At 37.8% G+C, this 5,109-nt stretch overlaps 1 long non-coding RNA gene across 1 annotated transcript; it reads right to left on the bottom strand.

Annotated features, from left to right (window-relative positions):
- Positions 1-627: 627 nt before the first annotated feature.
- LOC138048893 (uncharacterized) lies at positions 628-2,002 on the bottom strand. The gene is made up of 3 exons (XR_011132242.1): positions 1,926-2,002; positions 1,587-1,736; positions 628-859 (listed from the first exon to the last, which is right to left on the bottom strand). It is a non-coding gene; the product is annotated as an uncharacterized lncRNA (long non-coding RNA).
- Between the last annotated feature and the right edge of the window lie 3,107 nt (positions 2,003-5,109).

The following is a 5,109-nucleotide window of genomic DNA, read 5'->3' as shown; positions in this document are numbered from 1 at the left end:
GGTTCTCCGTTGCCAGACAGCTGCAGATTACTTTACTAAAATGATCACCTAAAAGATTCGCAACCAGGGAAAAGTAGTCCTTTACGTTTTCGGAAGCCGGTATTTTTGCAATTTTTGGCACTTAAAAGGTCACTTAGCAGTTTCGGAAGAGCAATATTTTTTTCGGGGAAAAGTCTAGTTTCCACTTTGCATAATGTTCCTCCAATTCCTCTTTGAAGCAAGGGAGGACAAAAACATGCAATTCAACGAATGCACAAGTCAGCAATATTTCAGGTGCACCCAACGATAATCTTCGTTGAAATATGTGTTCCCTTTTCGAGATAGTAAAACTGTTCTAAGAATTTCGGTTCTCCGTTGCCAGACAGCTACAGTTTTCTTTACTAAAATGATCACCTAAAAGATTCGCAACCAGGGAAAAGTAGTCCTTTACGTCTTCGGAAGCCGGTATTTTTGCAATTTTTGGCACTTAAAAGGTCACTTAGCAGGAGGAGCAATGTTTTTTTTCGGGGGAAAGTCTAGTTTCCACTTTGCATATTGTTCCTCCAATTCCTCTTTGAAGCAAGGACAAAAACACGCAATTAAACAAGGAATGCGGCAATCCTCTGCTTCCACCATATTCAACGACACTGAAACTATTCTTTTATTTCTCGAGATCTACATTCTTTACATAGTTTTGTTTGTAAGCTACGTTATAAACTGCACGTTTTCTAATCCGTTACAGGTTCATGGTCAACTGATGATCGGTCTGGTGGTGTCAGTTCACGTAATTAGTATCTTGGTTCCTCTTGTGCGTCAATTCACAACCCAAGTTCCTTGCCACAGCGCAGACACTCCGGCGACGTTCCTCTACCACTCCTTTCTGCAAAAGCAAGCATATATATCAGCTCTATGATTGATTGAAACCGGCGGCTGAACATATAGGGGCACCCAACGATAATATAGTTCAAAACCACTTAAACATAGCATTGCCAAACGTATTTTAGTATTTAAACGGTAGATATAGGCATATCCCCAAGAAGGTTTTCATCTGTTCGGATTTCCTAGCTGAAAGTCTAGTGACCCCAAAATTATAGGGATCAAAACTTATCTTTTCGAAAGTTTTACCCAGAAAAAAGGCTCCCAAAAATTCTAGGTGACCTTATTAGAGTAAAAATCCGTTAAAAATGGGCAATTATACCATTCTTCAGATGATTTTCATTGTCTGATGCAAAATCATAAATACTAAAAACTGTCGCTTTTGACAAAGCTCGCAACCTAATTGACTTGCTCAACCGGTGGACATCTCAACTGTGCGTTCACGGCTTGGAAGTTCGTAACAAATTTAAACACGCTATTTTCACACTGGTCCATACAGTCAAGCAAAGTTCCCTGTTCACCGACCGTCTATCTTATGAAATTATGGTGACGAAGAAGTGCACTTAGACTTAGTCAATTCAAAATGGAAGACTTTTTGAAAATGACCCATACAACTTGAAAGGTCCATGCAGTAAAGAGTCTGCAACATTGTTCAGTCCGCGGCCTTCATGATCAGGACTGAGCTAATTTCAACAGTAAAAAACGCTTAAGCAAGTGTAATTATTGCTTACCGATTTCGATCTCCATCGTCCCCACGGATAACTCATACAATGAGCTTCGTGCACGAGAGACACGACAAAAAAGGCTATGAAGAGAAGAGCAATCTTTTCTGACTTCATTCTTGAAATTTTCGTGGTCCACTGGATTTACTTATTCAGCGTCTATCAAGATTCATTCAACTTGATGTAGCTTGCTATTAGTTCACGTGATATAAACTGAAGTAAAATTACTAAAGACCATTTTTACAGGGCAAACATTTCATTTGGATAGATCATTTCTTCTTTGACAAAGCCAAAACAATGGCTTAATAACGTGGCAAGTTCAAAGTAATTTACCGTGCACAAACTTACCACTTGAAAAGACCAATTTTACGCCTAGTTTGTACGTCGCGCTATCTCAGACGAATTTATTTTAATTCCAATTAAATTCGTCCTTCCATCGACATTAATTGTACCGTGGTTTTACGCGTCGAAATTAATGGGTCGAATTATGGTCGAATTTTTTTCTCAGCCGGAATGCAATTCACCTGGTCAGAGGCATAATTAAGAATGTACGAAAATAACTGATGACACTTTACACGACACTTTACACCCAAACCGGCCTGAACAGCCTCGGGCCAACCTTCGTATTTTACTCTGTTTAACGCCAGACGATTTTACTCGTCAATGGGGATATTTTATCCGTCTTCTTAAGACGGATAAAGCGTGTTAGACGAATTTAATTCAACAGACGAATTGAACTGCCTTTAGACGTCGCTTTATCGTCGAATATATTTTAAAGTAGGACCTGGAATTAAATTCATCTGAATTAAATTCGACAATAGCGCGACATGTAAGTTGGGAACTTAACCAGTTGAAATCTAATTACTTGAAAGTTGTGTTTTCTAAAGAAAATCCTAATCTGAATTTAAATCCTAAAATGGAAATTGAAGCGAAAGAATCTATACACAGGAAATATTTTCAATGATTTCCGTATCGGGTATTCTGTTGGCTTTTTTTAAGACACGGTTAGACCTTATTCACGATAGCCGCCATGTTGGATTTGCTATTATCATGCAAATTAGCTACACATTTCTTAGAGGGCAAACAACACAAGTTCGAGAGGTTATAACGAACACCTTAGCCACAAAGATGATTTGTTTCACGTTCATTGAATGTTTATCACCTAAGCAGTAAAATACAATCATTACACAAGTTACTTCGACGTTTTTTAGTGAAGAATGAGCAGATAACGAAGTAGAAAGTCAAAATGTCAAAGGCAATCAAAAAATATAAAAATTTTGTAAAAGGTACTTAATTCTAAATACTAAAATGGACTTTTTGCAATGTTATTTCAATATTTCGTTGAGCCGACTTTCCGCAATTTGCCTTTTTTCAATGTTTGCCCCCAGGCGGTGTCCGTACTGGGATTGCTTTGCGTCATGGGAAAAATTCAAAATCGCTTCATTTGAATGCAAGACGCGGTCGAGTGAACATCTCCTGTGCGAGGGTTAAGCGAAGTGGACGTGAATGCGTAATGGGGATTAAAAATCTGTGGCAGTTTCTAAAAAAGTACCGGCAAGCAAGTTCAGTTCCGTGACTTTTTTGGTAAAACAGCAGCTATCGATGCCTGCTGTTGGCTGCATAAGGCTTTATATGTGTCGATGTCTCAGAATGGAAATCGAGAAAGGTGAGATTTCACTGACGATTCATGACTTTTCTGGCCTTTATGTTTCCATCATAGGGCTTGTACGTTCTTATTGTCCACTTAGGTGCGGAGATATTTTTCGAGCACACTTACGTGTAGTCAAAGGAAATGGAATAACACCATTTGTTGTTTTCGATGGCTTACCTTTGCCGCCTAAGGCAAGTGAAGATGAAAGAAGGCAAAGGTGAGAAAAACATTCGATATAAATTTGTGGTAATTCCTTACAGCTTTTGACAAGCTAACCGTAACTATACTAAGCTAGAAATTTACCTCACTTCTCTCCTAAACAGAGACAGAGAGAATATGCAAAGTAAAGCAGAGGACCGAAACATCTCCGAGTCGGTGAAAGATGCTACGAAACTGAGCAGCCAAGCATTGTAGACATTTACAACCACTAAAAATGATGAAAGTGTACATCGCCAGGAAAGAGGCTCTGCAGAGTCCGCTTCAGAATTTCATGGTATGTTTCATTCCTAGTCTTAAGCAAATTTCTGATATTGTAAATGGGACAACCATGTGAACACTATACTTCACTGGAAACATGTGGCCCTTTCAGGCATGTTAGTTACTCATTCCTAAAAGTAGTATAAGCTACAATCTATTGTCATCAGTGAAAGAAAAAACCAATACAACAAGCTTTTTCCAAAAAAGAAAAGTTTTTTTCTCCTAATTATTTCATACTCTTCAAATGGATCCTGGTTGTAGAACATAGTTACCCCAGTCGATTAAACTTTTTTAATGGGAATGTTCTTAAATTTGGTTGAGTGCAAGTATGTTCTTATTTCATACAGTACATGTTTTAGAATTTTTGGTCCAATCTTGGCCTCAGTGTTCTCATAAAGAAAAGGAGCGTATTCCTAATGACCAATTAATTTCCTTTTAGGTGATGGAAACTGGTGTCAAGCGATGACATGTGAAATCATCCAGATTGATCAGTTTTTTTCATTTTCCTGAAGAATTCCTTGTTTTCCAGTGATGGAAATAGAATTTGTCAAGGTCTGCTTTAAAAAAGGCTTAGATATCCTCGATGGTGTTGTTCAAAAAGGTGTAGCTGGTGATATTCAGCGAGGGGCATACAAGTGCAACTCTCACTGTCAGATACAAGTGGGAGGCAAACCTTATACTGTCTTGTGGACAGCGACACATCAGACGATAACATTGACTCTGATGAGCCAAATGACATTGTGACAACTCACTGCTTGCCTTTAAAGTTATGGGAACATGTTATTCCAAAGCAAGGCAAGACAGTTTACGGGAAGCTTTTGAATACCTTAATGAACATAACAGACTTGTTTACGCTAAACTTCAAGCAGAACCGGAGAATACACATGACAAATCTGCCATTGCTGTATATTTAATGTCATCATTAGATTATGAAAAAGTAGGCTACATAGCCAGTGAACTAACTCGATATTTACATCCATTGCTCAAGGATCCATCACTTCCGGTATCCGTAAAAAAAATAGGTCCGCAATGCGTACATGTGTGGCTTACAAAATTGAGCTGCTTTGATGGGGAAGGTTACAAATTAAAAGGATGTTTTGTCATTGAGTTTCTATTAGTAGAGCTCATATCTGATTACGGTTAGTTTTCAATATTGTTCCTCTCTCCTCTCTAGAAATTTATTAATAAAAAAATCTAAAAAAAAAAAAAGAAAAAAAGAAAAAAAAAAAATATTTGTTCCTCTCAATCAATAAAATAAGATAATTGACATACAACCGTCCTGAAATGCTTATTTTCAAGATGAGGGTTATTGGGTAAAGTTTTATGGAGGTGTCATTTTGACAACAGAGATTGCACATGTAACCTGAGGATTTAAGGAACCTAAAAAAATGTCAGCATCATGTC

The sequence above is a fragment of the Montipora capricornis genome, chromosome 5 (genome assembly GCF_036669925.1).
Source record: "Montipora capricornis isolate CH-2021 chromosome 5, ASM3666992v2, whole genome shotgun sequence".
NCBI lineage: Eukaryota > Metazoa > Cnidaria > Anthozoa > Scleractinia > Acroporidae > Montipora > Montipora capricornis.
The sequence above is the reverse complement of the archived record's forward strand: the minus strand, read 5'-3'. Positions and strand labels throughout refer to the sequence as shown.